The sequence below is a fragment of the Erythrolamprus reginae genome, chromosome 1 (genome assembly GCF_031021105.1).
Source record: "Erythrolamprus reginae isolate rEryReg1 chromosome 1, rEryReg1.hap1, whole genome shotgun sequence".
Classification (NCBI taxonomy): domain Eukaryota; kingdom Metazoa; phylum Chordata; class Lepidosauria; order Squamata; family Dipsadidae; genus Erythrolamprus; species Erythrolamprus reginae.
The window spans coordinates 300846712-300863002 of NC_091950.1; positions in this window are offsets into that span (position 1 = coordinate 300846712).

Below are 16291 nucleotides of genomic sequence, written 5' to 3' on the forward strand. Positions count from 1 at the left end.
TCTTCTTTGAGGAGGCAGGGGGAAAGGGGAAAGTCACGTGGGGTTTCTCACATTCTCTCACACCATCTTCTTCCTCAAGCTCGGTGGCTTTAAAGGGGTGTGGGGACTTCCTCGTAGTACTTTTAGAAAATTTTAGAAATTTTAGAAATAACATTATTGTCACTTTGAATGCACACTATATCACCGTACATTATATTCTCCAAGGCTAAGGTGACCAGACGTCCCAGTTTTAAAAATCAGGACTTTTTAAAAACGCTGTAGAACGTGGGACAAATTGCTCAAAAGCAGGACTGTCCTGCCAAAATCAGGACATCTGGTTACCTTATCCAAGGATGTGATCTGTTCCAATTAAAGCTGTCTATTGCAATTGACTAATAGTAGTTTTGTCAATGTCTATGGCATTGAAGTGAGGCTCCAGATTTTGGGGATTGTAAGACATTCCCTGATAATAAGCCCAATTGGGTTTTTGAGTGCATAGCAATAAGACCCAGCACTTATTTCAGGGTTCAAAAAAATATGACAGGGTCTTATTTTGGGGAAAACACCATATTTCTATTATTGTTGTTATTTAATACATTTACATAATGCATTCCTATGCTGAAAGCTTTGACTATTATGAAAACATCAATAAAATATAAAAACGTTTATATACAATTACTAATACATTTTTAGCAAAATTCTCTACTGTATCATCCTTGGATATGTTGCATTATGTGTCCCAGTTTGGGTGGCCAATCTGAGGCAGTGATGATGGATTACAATCCAGAAAAAAGAAAGAAAAGTTTGACCTGCAAAATATTGAGTATGTGTAATCATGAAAGCCAGAAGAATATTTTTATGTTTGAGTTTGTCTGAGTTTAATTTAATTGAAAGGTCTTTTAAATAATACGCAGCTTCAGGGCTTCTGAAAGAGAAATAGCAATGCTCCCACTTCTTCATACTCATAAACTAGCCAGGATGAGAGCTGAATCTTGGCTAAGAATGAGATGGAGAAGGTTCTTTCTTAAATATCACCATCACTTATCCAACACGATATCATCCAATATATCAGGGGTTGCCACAAAGCTGTTCTCCAAAACACCTGAGGGTAGAACAAGAAGCAATGGGTGGAAACTAATCAAGGAGAGAAGCAACTTAGAATTATGGAGAAATTTCCTGACAGTTAGAACAATAAATCAGTGGAACAAATTGCCTCCAGAAGCTATGAATACTCCAACACTGGAAGTTTTTAAGAAGATTTTGATAACTATTTGTCTGAAGTGGTGTAGAGTTTCCTGCCTAAGCAGGGGGTTGGACTATACCAGTGATTTTTAACCTTTTTTGAGCCACGGCACATTTTTTACATTTACAAAATCCTGGGGCACACCACCAACCAAAATGACACAAAATGACACTCTAACACAGTACATATTATATATATAGTTAATAATTATAGTTAATTATAATCTATATACACCATCAGGATAGACATAACCAGCTGAGGCTGAGTCTTCATCTAGTGGTGGCAACATTTACCTCCAGTCCTGACCAGGATTAGAAATCAGGACCATGGGGAGGAGTAGCAGCTTCAACTACTCAACTGCCACACAATGACAAGTCCACGGCAGCCTGAGCAGGGACCTTCCTGGGTGTGGATGAGAGGCGGACTGCTATTGGTTCATTGCTAGTGGTTGGAATGAATCCTAGAAGGTGATTGGTCAGTAAGCATTCCCTGTGCCTCCACTCTTCCTGTCGCTGATAGCTGGAGGGATTGTGAGGGGAATGTTTATGTTCAGATGCAGACGGCTGGCGGTGGACTGGATAAATGGCCTCCATGGGCCATATCCGGCAGGCAGGCCATAGTTTGGGGACCCATGTTTAATTTCCCCACGGCACACCTGACCATGTCTCACGGCACACTAGTGTGCCATGGCACACTGGTTGAAAAACACTGGACTATACAACCTCCAAGGTCCCTTCCAACTCTGTTATTCTACTGTTCTGTTCTATTCTGTTCTATTCTATTCTATTCTCCTGCCTTTTTTTTTCTGGATTTCCTGCTTGAGGGAAATATATTTTTTCCTTTGTAAGAGTAGTTAGATTGCCTTGTTAGTGAAGGTTAAAGAACTGTAGCTTAATTCAGTTCAGAAGAATTGGAACTGAGCCTAGCAACTTTCTTCCAGAAGAAGAGGATGGGAACAGTGGTAAATTGGAGCCAGTTCATATTATTTTCTGAGAGCCCGTTGTTAATTTTTTTTTCAAAATTCATAAAACAGTTGAGAGCAGAATTGAATCACCATTCCTAACACTCTGGCCAACAGTTCTATGGTTAGTAGGGGTCATAGAAGCAGAAGAACCACTTTTAAAACATTTACAAGCATACCAATGGTAATCAGATACTGGTTGATGAGTCTTCTATACAAGACAGTGGTGACCTTTGAATGATCTAATTAGATTCCTGCCTATAAAGACACACTTAAACAAATCCATGTTATCAAAGACATGCATGTGGTCTTTCTTTCTTTGAGTATACAGTATATTATGAAATATATGAAATATAATTACAAAATGGAATCTATGTTAATTACATATGGAATCTATGTTAATTACATATTCCGTAATAGTAACTCTGGAATCAGCTCCCCCCAGAGATTCGTACTGCCCCCACCCTCCTTGCCTTCCGCAAGAGTCTTAAGACTCACCTATATCTCCAGGCCTGGAGCAATTAGATCTTGCCCCCCTGACCAATAAATGTGATGCAAGGTGTGATTGGATTGTCTGATTGAGTAATGTATAGGGTTTTTAGCTGTAGTTTTTTAATGTATTAGATTTGTTTTGTATGCTTTGTTTCTTTATTTATTCTGTGAGCCACCCCGAGTTTTCAGAGAACGGCGGCATACAAATAATAATAATAATAATAATAATAACAACAACAATAACAACAACTAACCTTTAGTCCTTATTTAAACAAGAATTTGTGTGACTTCCTGTATCTAGGATAATCACATTATCTACAACAGTGTTTCCCAAAGTGCGGTACATATATCCCCAGGGGTATGGGAAGAGTTTGGTCGGGGTGCGTGTTCAGAAAAAGTTCTGAAATATATCTTGCCTTTTCCAACTTCATATTTATGTGAAGTTGCTTTTTCAGCATTTGTAGACATTAAGTCGGGAAAAAAGGAACAGACTATTGGACATGGAACCGCATCTCAGGTTAAAATTAACAGCCAGGGAACCAAATTATGACAATTTGTCATCTCAGCACAAACAATTTCATCCTTCTTAGTGATCCAAATAAATGCTATTTATAATATAACTTTTATTTATATTTTATAATGGATAATTTTATTTTTTGTTTATTATTATTTTGTATATGTACCAAATAAAGAAAACATAAATATATTTTGATTGTTATTAAACATTTCTTTTTACTTGGGGTACTAAGCGTTACCGAAGTTATAGAAGGGGTACACATATGTCAAAAGTTTGGGAAACACTGATCAACAATATCTTTAAGTGTCCTAGATTCTTCTAAAAAATCCCGTAATCAAAAAGTACCAAATCCAGCCATACCAATCTAAAGGTATTTATGTGAGTATGTGTGCAGAGCTTCAAGTCAGTGTTGACTTTTAACAATGGCATGCAGTGATCCCTGATATTCCCTTGCCATGATTTCATAAATGAGACTGTCCATCCCAAGGTCCCCCACCTGGCTTTGTGTTTAAGGCAGGAGTGGAACTCACAGCCTCCCTGATACTTGCCTGATGCTGTATCCACCAAACTGGCTCTCTGTGTAAATAACAATTATAAGCCTAAAAAGTATAGAATTTTCTTTCCATAAGCGGTAAGAATGCAACCAGGCCTGCAAGAAAAAAAAACCCTAGAAGCATGTCAGTTAAACAGGCTCCTATTTAAGAGCCGTCTTGGTGGGAAAGAAAGGAGATATTCCTAAGATACAGTTTTATTAAAAAGGCCACTGAAAATGCCAGCCAAAGACATGCCTGAGCATCTCATCTAATGATCTCCGCAGAGAATAAACAAAGACAGCAGCTGGGCAACCTGAACATTCCACAGAGGGCTTCGCTTCTGAAGGCTGCTGCCTGCCTCCTGCACACACAGAGAGAGAGAGAAAGAGAAAGAGGGAGAGGGAGAAAGAGAGAGAGAGAGAGAGACTGTTAGGAAGAGAAACCCTTGCCAATTACTGTATATCCATTTTACTATATCGGTGAAGCAGCCACCATGCAAGCTAGCCCAATCATTCCCCCCGATGGGAAAAGGGCTGGATTTCTGAAGGATCGATTAGTTCTGTGTTGCAGTGGGCCCAATTGCCTGAGGTTATAAAAACAAAGCAAAGCATAAGGGAACATCTACTGAGATAAGAGACAGTGCAAAGCCGGTATTTTTCTCTTTTCTTCTATCAGCGACTAGCAAAAATTTACCCCGACTGGTCAAAATAACTGCGGACATTCAGGTGATTTATTACTACCCACCACCTTTTTACACTGTTTCATAATAGAGACTTGGAGATTGATAGGTATTCTCTGGGTGAGTTGTACTGCGGTTGCTTAGGCTCAAGACTCTGATAACCATTTGTTCTGAGCAATTATCGAAGACTTATTTTTCTTACACTAAAATGTCTTTGCACAGAATGGGGTAAGGTAATAAAGAAGGAAAGATCAAATCAGAATTAGACCCCCCTAGGCACTGACTTGAACAAAATCCAGAGCTTTTGTGAACAAAAATAATCAACCAAATGGCAAGTACATTTTGTTATATCTGAGAGCCAGCCAGATAATCCAGGTGTGAAGCGCAGGTGAGCAAAAGATCCTGGATTTACATTCCTCAGGCACTGGATTCAGTTTTGCTGCAAGGCAGCTGCTGCTGTTCTTTCAACTAAAACCTTAATAGTTAGGAGTGCAAGCAACCTCTCTGGGCCAAGGGACATAATTTATTGCTGATATTCTGAGCCAGTTCTGTTTATTTACAGTATATGCTGTATATTTCAAAAATCAGAGAACACTGTTTTGATACCTCTAATGTTGACTCACTTAACTGTATCCCAATTCATTATTCCAAAATTTCTATTACAAACAATGCCTTTAATTCATGTGCATATTTCAAATTCTTCCAGGAGTCTAATTGAAATATCAGCAGCTTCCTCTCATATATGCCCTCTAAAATCTGTTGCATGGCAAGCCATGATTTCAGCCTAAGCCAGCTCCTTTTCCTTGTCTCCACAGTTTTGTTTATCATCTTTGTTGATGAAGAATTCTGCTCTCCTCAGAGAGTGTGAGGGGAATGGAAAGGTGGGTGTTCTCGGTCTCCAGGTGAAACGGACCTACCAAGGGACAGAGGTGCCCGCGCAATGGGGGACAAAAACTCATTCCCTCATGCTGAAACTTGGCATGGCTCCCACAGGAGGCAGGACCTGAGTGCCCCGGAGGACATGGCGGCTGTATGTTTGGGACACTTGCACACTGACTTGTTGCTTTGGGAATGGGTTGGCTCCTAAGTTGGCTTGACGAGCACCAGTTTGGGACGGTGGTGGTGGTGATGGTGGAAGATCTACCTATCCTCATCCTGAATTTTAACTAGCCCATGGCTCACTGGGAGGAATCACTGCTGAATTCAGCATTTTTTTTTAATCCTTGAGGAGAGGAGGCCACAAGTGGGAGATCCCAAAACAATTTTTGTCTCAGTCCAGGGGTCTGTAATAAGGGGTTGCAGAGAGGTGGCTTGTCACCACCAGACCACGGGAAAGCCACTATTGCCACTGCTGACTGCTGAGAGAAGCTGTTGCCGCGGGCTGCCACCAGATCACGGCAGCAGCAGCCTTCCCGTAGTCTGCAGTGGCAGCTTCTCCCGTGCTATGGCATCGGTGGTCTGGAGCAGTGGCAGCAGCCTTCCCATAGTCTAGCGGTGGCGGCTTCTCGCACAGTTTGGCAGTGGTGGCTGGCACCAGCTGGAAAACTGCATGAAAAGCCACCACCACAGGACTACAGGAAGGCTGCTGCCACTGCTGCTGACCACCACCCAACCCCTCCCCCATGCAACATTTGATATATGAGACAGACCCAGTTTTTGGCGCATTTTTTTGAGGTAAAAAGGTGCATCTTATATACCCAAAAATACAGTTTCAATTTTCAGATATTGATTCTTTATCATATTCTTCAATTCTCTGTCCTCTATTATATTATTACTCTGGGTGTTGCCACTTCAATTGTGCACACATAAGAATTAGACCAGGGATGTGAAACTCATGGGCCGAATATGTCACATCCTGACTCTACTCCACCCAGTTTAGACAAGGGGAAAAAAGTCTCAATAGATCATGTGACTATGTTGTGATGATGCAAGTTTGATACCCTTGAACTAGAGTAATATCTAGTATGAACCAAGATTTATAAGTATATCTTCAGGAAATCCCATTTGAACGTGCTAATTTTTATTACTTTTTCAATCCCATGCTCCCACCAATTTTTTTGTTATTTTTACATAATAATTTTGACGAATGTTTCAGTGAATCATATTGTGTCATTGTTTTTAATCAGTTTGTGCCAAATTTCTTCTATGAGCTCATATATAATCTACTGTTTCTTCTGCCTCTTTGCAGAATCTGCCACCTTGAATCATTTGACAATTTATCAATTCAGGCTGTGATTGCATTAGTTTGAATTAATTGCTCTCAAGGAGCCAAAAGTCATTCTGCAGTTTCTTTTTTTTTAAAGTTCCAATTATAAGTCATCACCAGGTTTTATCTTTATCCACTTACTCGTTGATCTTTTGTAGAAGTTGACCATACAGTGTTTTTCGTTGTTGGCATTCTGTTCTTGTTTTTAATTACACTATTTTGATATTAATGTTTTGTTTCCTGCACATTTTTTTACTTGTATCAATGCTTTTTCTTAGCTGTCTTTTATGTAACCAGTCAATACATGCTTTTCTTTTTCCACAGTTTATTTGACTTCTGTATTCATTTCTACAGGGCAGATATAATCTTTCAATATCACTATGGAGGTGCACCACATAGTAAATAGCCATTAGCTATCTTGTTTTTTGGTCTGAACTGTTCAGTTCAGCTTGTGTGCTGTTAAAAATTCCAGAAATGTTGTTCTATTCAGCGTCGAGCCCCCCCCCCCCAAAAATAAGATGCACACCACTGGATTTAGTACTAAAAGTTTATAAATAAAAGTGTGGTAAAAGTTTTGAGGCTCTTCTAAAATAAAGTAAACTCTAGTAAAAGTCTTCACCATGTGTTGTGGTTCAGCCTGAGCCAGATCAAAGACCAGCTGCGTCTCTGCTGGCTCCATGCCTGGGGGAGGCTGAGAGCGGAGAGGAGAGTTCTTGGCAGCCAGACAGGGGAGATAGCAGTCAGAAAAGTGACGAGGAAGAAAGGCCTGGGAGCCCTGGGGAAGGGCTCTCTCAAGCAAGTAGCTTGGATTCTCTGGAGTCCCTGGAGTCATTGGATGACGAAGCACAAGCTATCATTAGTATGCGACAGAGACGCATAGATCAAAGGACAAATCAACTGAATAGATATTATCAGCGTTGAATGAGGAACACCTGGGGGTTGGGTGTGGTCCTCATTAGCAGGGAAGGGTTTATAAGGCAGGCAAACCCTTTCGACAGCGTGGAGTGTTATCAAAGTGGAGTTTCTGTTATCTGCATTTTCTCTCAGCGTGTTTGTTCCTGGCTCATGGCCCAGCAGTCTTGAAGACCCGTGGGAGGTTGGTGTCTGTTAGCAACAGCCTCGTTTGGCATTGAGGATCCTGTGTTTATGTATGAACAATTGCCTTCATGTATCTATTTGGAGTTCCAGTGCTTTCCTGACTTGTAAGGACATTTTCTGTTGGCTTCTTTTCTCTTTACCATTATAAAACTGTGTTTGGATTCAACCAATGTGTCTGGCTTATCTTTTTGGGTTGGTCATAGCTTCCGGAGTAACCCAGACAGAACACCATGCTGCTAATAATGCGTTAGCAGCTGGCCAAAGTTCCAGGAATAGACAAACACAACAATAATTACTTGATTATAGCAGAGTTCCTTATCATAGACTTACAGAGGTTGGCTGGAAGCCCATATCTAATGAAAGCAGACAAGGATGTGGTTCTTTTAAAATCAGAAGCCGAAGACAAGAGATGCAGCAAGAATCTGCATAATCGGCATTGTCCACTGCACTGAAGCATCACATGATGTAGCCTTAAATAGCCTGAGTGTGTGCCCAGTAGCCAGCAGTGCTATTCATGAGGAAGCTGCTTCCTGAGTAACTACTCTTGCCTCCTGTAGGCCCTGCGGGTCCTAGCATCAAGAAGAGGCTCGTTCTCTTCTCCTGAGTCACTCATCTCAGGAGGTGCAGAAGGCCCTGGTTGCTCTTCAGCCTCTGACACCACATGCTCTCAGGCTCGGGTACCAGGAACACATGCCACCACTGCCTCTGGGTCTTCTGGATCCATTGCTGGTTGCACAGGATCCAAACAGGCCACAACAAATGTATCAATTTTATTAATAAGTTTGGTCACACAGTCAACCGGATGTCTATTATTAATAGTATTATTTTCAGGCAAAAAAACTCCACATGACTTTGGTTTCCAAGGATCTTAACCTATCTCTTATAGTTCTTAATTTAATTTTTTAGAGGACAAAATAAGCCCATTATAAATTTCCAATTTGGTGCCGACATTCACCATGTGTCCCTGGGATATTCAAACAAGTCACACATAGATGAGAATACCTTTCCATTACCTAGGTAACAATAATCCCTCACTTGCCACAAGGTGTGAGCTTTTAAATTGTCCACCAGCATTGTATTGCAGGATTTTTATCCATATCCAACTTTATTCGTGTGTACACATTCATGAATACATTTGATTCATTTTTAAGGAAACCATTTTTTAATATTTTAATTATGTAAACATGTTAACAGTGATTTACATTACAAAAAAGGGTATCACTGATCTGCACTTACTGCATTCCTTTCAATGTACTGTGCATTGCCATTTATATTTGACCAGAATTAGAAAACAAGCATAACATAAACACATCATGAGAATGTTGGACCACTTTGGTTCTGTTTCTTACTAACAAGGATGTCCACCTTTTTTTTTTTTTGCAAATGACTGAATTGAAAACCAACTTTTCCTTCCAAAGCAAACTGTCTGTTCCAATCGAATTATAGTGCTCAAGATTTCATTAAGCGCTTTCCCTCCCTAAAGTTTATAAATGTAAAGCTGCCAACATTTCTTATGTGCAACTAACGTAGGACTGTTTTTATTTTACAATAAAGTCACTGCAGTGACATGGACAACCATATAACTCATGTAAATGAAGAAGTACCGTAAGCAAGTAAAATGCACAAAGCTTAGCACTACTTCAAGAGAGGAGAAAGTGAATAGTCTAGAATCTGTATCACTTGACTATAATCCTTTCTTAAAACTGCAGCTACTAATTATGTAAATAACATGTATAAAAGAACTCTGCTATTGATTCGAAATATTCTATTATCTAAATAAATATCTTCATTGGTACAGATGGCTGCTGAAGGTGATAATTTAAAAAAATCGTTCATTTGAACAAAAGTATAAGAGAGATACTTTCAAGTATATAAAATAATAAGAGTTTCAAGGCACCTCTTCTAGTCCAACCCTGTACCCTTTCAGACAAATGGTTGCCCAGTCTCTTTTTAAAAGCCTTTGGTGATGGAGCACTCATAACTTCTAAAGACATTGGTTGATTTCTCTCGCCATTAGGAAATTTCTCCTACATTCTAGATTGCTTATGTACTTGCTTAATTTCCAGCCATTGTTTCTTGTCTTGCTTTGGCTGCATAGTACTTAGAAAGGCTTTTTTTGGAGGGGGGGTAGGTAGGTGGGATATACAAGGGTCACCCAGAAAGTAATGCACCACATTTTTTTCTCAGCCTAAGTAATGGTACGAATGTGAAACTTTAGATATACAATATTTTAACTGTCAGGAGTGCATGTGTAAATTTTGCATTTCTTCAGACAAATAGCGTAGCTGCAGCATTGTTACGAAATGGCATCTGTAAGTGATGTACATTGCAAGCAATGTGTCATCATTGAATTTCTCACTGTGGAGAAAGAAACTGTTGGGAACATTCACAAACGTTTGTGTACAGTTTATGGAGAATCTGCAGTCAACAGAAGTACGGTTAGCCATTGGGCACAGAGGGTGAGGCCATTACAGTGCAGAATTGGCTTCGTTAAATAATTGTTGAAGAAAAAATGTGGTGCATTGCTTTCTGGGCGACCCTTGTACATGGGGAGGGGAAACATTTAAGAATTCTTATGGACAGTTGTCTATGACTCTGTGCTAGATATTTTACAATTCACATCATGCTTCTTGACATATCTCTAGTGTTCCTACCAAGCCCTGCTTTTGAGAGATTGTTTCTTTTATCCATTTTTGTCTTCTGGTAATAGGCAAGATTGTTCCAGTTGTGAAGCTTTCTCTGCTTCCTGTTCATTAGAAATTCAACTCAGTTCCATAGAATGATAAATGGAAAGAAAAGATACAGTTATCTACTGCCTATCTCTGAGAAGGAGAGGGGGGCAAAAAGAAAAAACAAGGAAATAAGAAGATCTGAAAAAGCTGTGACAAAAGCCATTGAAGATACAGTACATAACTAAAATAAACCATGAGCCTCAAGATGATTCTCATCCTGACCTTATGCCTTCCTTCCTAGCTTGAGTGCTTAAGTACATAAAGTGTAAACCTCTGCTTCTTTCCAACCATCCTTATTCAAGTTGCTGAGAAAGAATTGCACACTTATTTTCAAAGGGAGAAGACCAGTTTTCTCATAAGATGAGTATGGGTGAACAAAGTTCATGTTTTTCACTTCATAATCATATTTGTCAGCAGTTTGTGTTTTCTCTGGCTTCCCACACTTTGCTTAAATTCCAGGGCTGTCATTTTGAGATTACTCCAATTGGCATTTTTTAAAAGATCAGGAAGTATATACAAACCAGAGAGATTGCACAGAGATGAATTAAAGCAAGAGCACCCTACACTTCCTTGCAACAGTATAGTAATTTTAAAAACTTAATAAAAGATATATTTGACTAAGATGCGAGAGAAATAGAGAAAACTATCTTTATTTTATTTTTATTTATCTTATTTATTTATTTGTCAAACATGTACAAGAAAGTAGGTATTGGTATAAATATCTTGCATGGAATTTTTGTAACGAATCAGAGGACTGATTTTGACACAATATTAATAAGATACATAAATTATTACTTTTGTAGCAAATCCTTATTTTAAGGAAAAATAAATAAAAACTATAGATTAGATGCATTTCATAAAGTGAATTGATGGAAGAAAATAATGTGAGTCCATGCAGCACTGATAATACAGTTGGTTCTTCACCGTGAATGAAAATGAACAGAAAATGTACAGAATATTATTAAATGTCAAATGCTGAAAGTTCATTCAGGATATATTGATATGGCACCCAACTTTATATTCTTATCTGAAAACTGAAGAACATTGAGAAAACTTTCCTTCCCTCCTTCCTTCCTTCCTTCTTTCCTGTAACAGATTCAGAGATATGTTAATTGTGAATTAGGCACCTAAACTGGTATGTATAAAGAAGACCTGAGTTGGCTTAGTAAATGGGGCTTCCCTTCTTGGAGATATAATCACCTGGTTTTCATTTCTGTCCCCAACTGCAAGCTTATCATCCAGAAAGCCTTGAGCTTTATAGATCATTTGGCTGAAGATGGAGTGTAGGGATTAGTTGGATTCAGTGTTGCTCTCCCTGTTACATATCCTTATCCTGGCTTTGCCCATACAGCAGGGGTATCAAATTCAAGATCCACAGGCCAGATTTGTCCCACAGAGTGCTTAGATCTGGCCTGCAGGGCTTCCCTAGAAACAGTGAAAGATGGCCTGCCAGCAAAAAGGGAGGTTGGGAAAGCCATACACAGCCCTCCTGAGTTCTGTTTTCACTGGCAGAGGGTTGCAGGAGGACATCCCAGCTGAAAACAGAACTTAATTGGGAGCCCGTTTTTGCTGGCAGAGCTTCTACCACAGGCACCCTCTCAACATGAGTGATGTCAAGCTGGCACATCTTACCCTGGCCACACTCACACCAGCCCCCTCCCCCAGTAAAACACAACCCTTATGCGGCCCTCAATGAAATTGAGTTTGACACCTCTTCCCTGTAGTGTAGAGTTGGTACTAAGAGTTCCTGGTTACCATGGATCTGATCCCAATTGTTGAAGATCTCATTTGAATAGAGTTAAACACTACAGATATACCTAGAGTACCATTGGAGAAAGGTGAAGAGTGAATTGAACAGAGTGTGTGTGAGCATCGCACAGCCAGCACTTTCATTTCCTAAACATTTGGATACAGTTTAGAGAACATGTTTAATTCTTTTCATTTCCACTGACTTGGCAATATTAAGAACAAGAGTGAAAATCACCACCTCACCCTGGATTGCCACAGCTCATAGAGCAATAACAATGAATCTTAACTTTCATTTCTAACCAAGGGGAAGTAGGATAGATTACTTCCTTGCTTTATGCAAAATCTTTTGCCTGATTGTCTACAACAGACAAGTGGAATCCCTGGTTCTTACTGGAAAGCGGGGTGATGTTAAGCCATTATGCAGCTTTCCCATTTGAAGGGGAATTTTTGCTAGTATAATTGCAAAACTAGAGCTGGAGACTGAGAAGGAAGGAGTGAAAAGAGTTTCCACAAGGACAATTGAAAACAATGAAACAAACTAGCTATGAGGTATTTGGGGATTCTTCTGTTTCTTACTATAAACTAAAAACCAGGTAACAGACTTCACATTGAATTTAAATAGGCTGAATATTAAAAAGTTGCCCAGTTGAACGAAGAACAGACTATGACTAAAATGAAAGAAACTCTGGGTTAGTTTAACTTCCTCTTTCCTTATTTCTAAGGCTTCCAGGTTTTATCATTATGTGTTTTATCAGGGATTGAAGTACTTTCTTTCAAAATTGTCAACAGCAGTTCTACTTTGATTAGAAACAAAGCTACCAATGCTGAGCAAATTTCAAGTTATTGGAATGGAAGCAACCTCTCACCTCTTCAATAGTGTTGAGAATTGGCTGTGGACAGAATCGGTCACTATATTGATTGAGGCAGCTTGCCTTTCTGGGGATGAAGTGCACCAACCACAGCATATGATATCACAGGCATTCACATTACACTGCAACAGAATCTTCTAACTGAGGACACTTAATCAGTGGAATAGCTTGCCTTCAGATGCTGTGGGTGCTTCATCATTGGAGGTTTTTAAGAAGAGACAGGACATCACTTATCTGAAATGGTATAGAGCAGTGATAACGAACCTATGGCATGGGTGCCACAGGTAGCATGTGGAGCCATATCTGTTGGCACACGAGCCATTGCCATAGCTCAACTCCAACGTGCATGTGTGTGCCGGCCACCTGATTTTTGGCTCACACAGAGACTGTGAGGTATGGGGCATTTGTACTCTCTCCCAGCTCCAGGGAAGCCTTTGGAAACTGGGGAGGGCTAAACACAAGCCTACTGGGCCCACCAGAAGTTGGGAAACAGGCTATTTCCAGACTCCAGAGGACTGCCTGGAGGGTGGGGGAAGTTGTTTTTCCCCTCCCCAGTCATTGAATTATGGGTGTGGGCACTCGCGGATGCATAATAGCATGCCTGCAGGCTCTTTCGGCACCCAAGGTAAAAAAAGGTTCGCCACCACTGGTATAAAGTCTGGTCTCCTGCTTGAGCAGGGAACCAGACTAGAAGACCTCCAAGGTCCCTTCCAGCTCTATTCTGATACATCAATTGATTAAATCCTCTTAGTGCCATGTACTTGTGATCTGCTCAATGTGTAGCTTTACTAGTTAGTTAGTTAGTTAGTTAGTTAGTTAGTTAGTTAGTTAGTTAGTTAGTTAGTTTGTTTGTTTATTTATTTATTATTTTGTCCGGCATGTATTAAATAACAGATATAAAAAATGTAATTATGAATACATGAAATGGGCACAAATAAAATGGAACATTAGGACAGGGCTGATAGGCATGCTGGTGCGCTTATGCATGCCCTTTAAAGATCTATTAGAATGGGGTGAGTTTGACAGTAGACAGTCTAAGGTTAAAGTTTATATGGTCAATATTTATAATTAAAAGCTATTAGATAGTTAATAGGTAAATCAGTCAGGTAACAAACCTACAACCTGGTCTACTTCTTGTCTGTGCCTCCCATACATGGATCTCAGATGGGATGAGATAGTGAAACCCATTGAGAAGCAACAGTGGAGTATCTCCAGATCTGCCCCCCCCCCAAATATATCTGCCTGCTGGCTAAGGTGAGCTAAGAACTTATGTTAAGCTTATGAGTTGACCTCACTATCTAAGAAAAACGTTGAGTGTGATGAATGTGTTTGCTTCTTAGAGGCAGAGCGATGGAGGGAGTCAGCTGGAGACCTTTTGTTTCTGTGTCCTCTAGCTTTCATAACTCATTTCAGTTCACGCTCTTAGGGACCCAAAGCAGCTGTTTTACACAGTCACACCTTTCAGCTGATATTGCACGTGGTTTGTTTCTGTCACTTTTCTTTTATCCACCACTCTGTAAATATTCTGGATGCCCACACTTCCAAAGTTGAGAAAGCTCCATGGGGGAAGTTCTCATGAGGCCTCCTCATTGGGATTTATTAGAATTGGGGGCATCAAGGAGTCAGGAAAGAAGTTTGCACACTGGAAGATTGACCATCTCCGAACTAAGCAAATGGCAAGCACTCCACCCATCACCCTTCAAAATGTCCCTGGATGTCACTGGAATTCCTCTTTCTGTTGACAGAAGTTTTAACAAGGTTGTGGGAGGAAAAAGTATTTATGAGCACTAATTCCCAGTCATGTGTGTGGCAAGTCATTTTGCTCAGATTAGGGAAGTGTAAGTTAAAACCAATGAAGAGGTAAAAATAGATTTAAAGCTTAGAAGAATCTGAAAGAAAACTTGTGCTAAGAAATTAGTATTTCGTTTGTCTTTAACAGTGTTGACAGAGGAACTCTATAAGCCGGGGTGGCGCAGCAGATAGAGTGCTGTACTGCAGGCCACTGAAGCTGACTTGTAGCTCTTTAGGTCAGCGGTTCAAATCTCATCACTGGCTCAAGGTTGACTCAGCCTTCCATCCTTCCCAGGTGGGTAAAATGAGGACCTGGATTGTGGGGGCAATAGCCTAGCTGTTAAAAAAGTGCTATTGCTAACATGTTGTAAGCCGCCCTGAGTCTAAGGAGAAGGGCGGCATAAAAATCAAATAAATAAATGAATGAATGAATGAATGAATGAATGAATGAATAAATAAATAAATAAATAAACTCTTTTACTGCTGATCACTTTTACTGACATATGGCAGCCAGGCAGTGAAGGCTAGCAAACTTTTTACTACCCCACTGTGGGTGTGGCTTATGCAGGACACCCTGCATTTTCTTTCAACATCTTTCAGTGCAAATTGGATGCTCGGGGTGGAGCTCCATTTTTGCTACCTCACTGCGTCCCCCCCCCCTCCTGGCAATAGCCCACTCCTGTATCCAGGACAATTTAAAAGATTCTGAAAAAAAATCTCCAGGGGGCACAAAAATGTTTATTTGAGCTTTCAGGAAGCATACAATTTCTTCTCCATGAGCCTACATCAATATATATATTTCTCTATTGAAATCAATGGCCCAATGCATAGGAATGTGATTTTAAAACCCCAAATGCTGAAATTATCACTTGGATTCTATTTTATGTGGAGGATAGCCATCTAAAATTTGGTTCAGTGATTGAAACGATAAAATAAACCTGTCACAGTTCAATCATTGAAAGCTGTATAATAAAATCATTTCAAATACTGAAGCATATTTTTGATAGGCTCTTACACAAATGGGGCTTAAAAAATGAATTGGCATTGCCCCATTACAAAAGTCCTGCCAATAATATTCTGTGCTTTGTAGTGAATTATCATCTCTTACATGAGCCAAGAAAGTATTCCTTCAGAGTTTACAAGAGCATGGTAAAAATAATAATAATAATCTGTGAAGACCGGACATTCCTGAAACCCTTTCCTTTTGATCTATTTTCAAATAGTTCATTACATTATTTAAATTTCTGGACTAGATGTCAGAATGAGTAGAAGAATCTTAAATTGTTTTTAGTGGTTTTAAATGTGTCCTCTGCTTCTTTTCAGATCTGCAGTGTATGTATGTCAAAAGTTGACTAAGATAATAAAGATAAATACACTAACATCTGGAAAATAATGTAATGAAACACCAGAAAAATGGGATTAACTCAAAATAATAACAATAA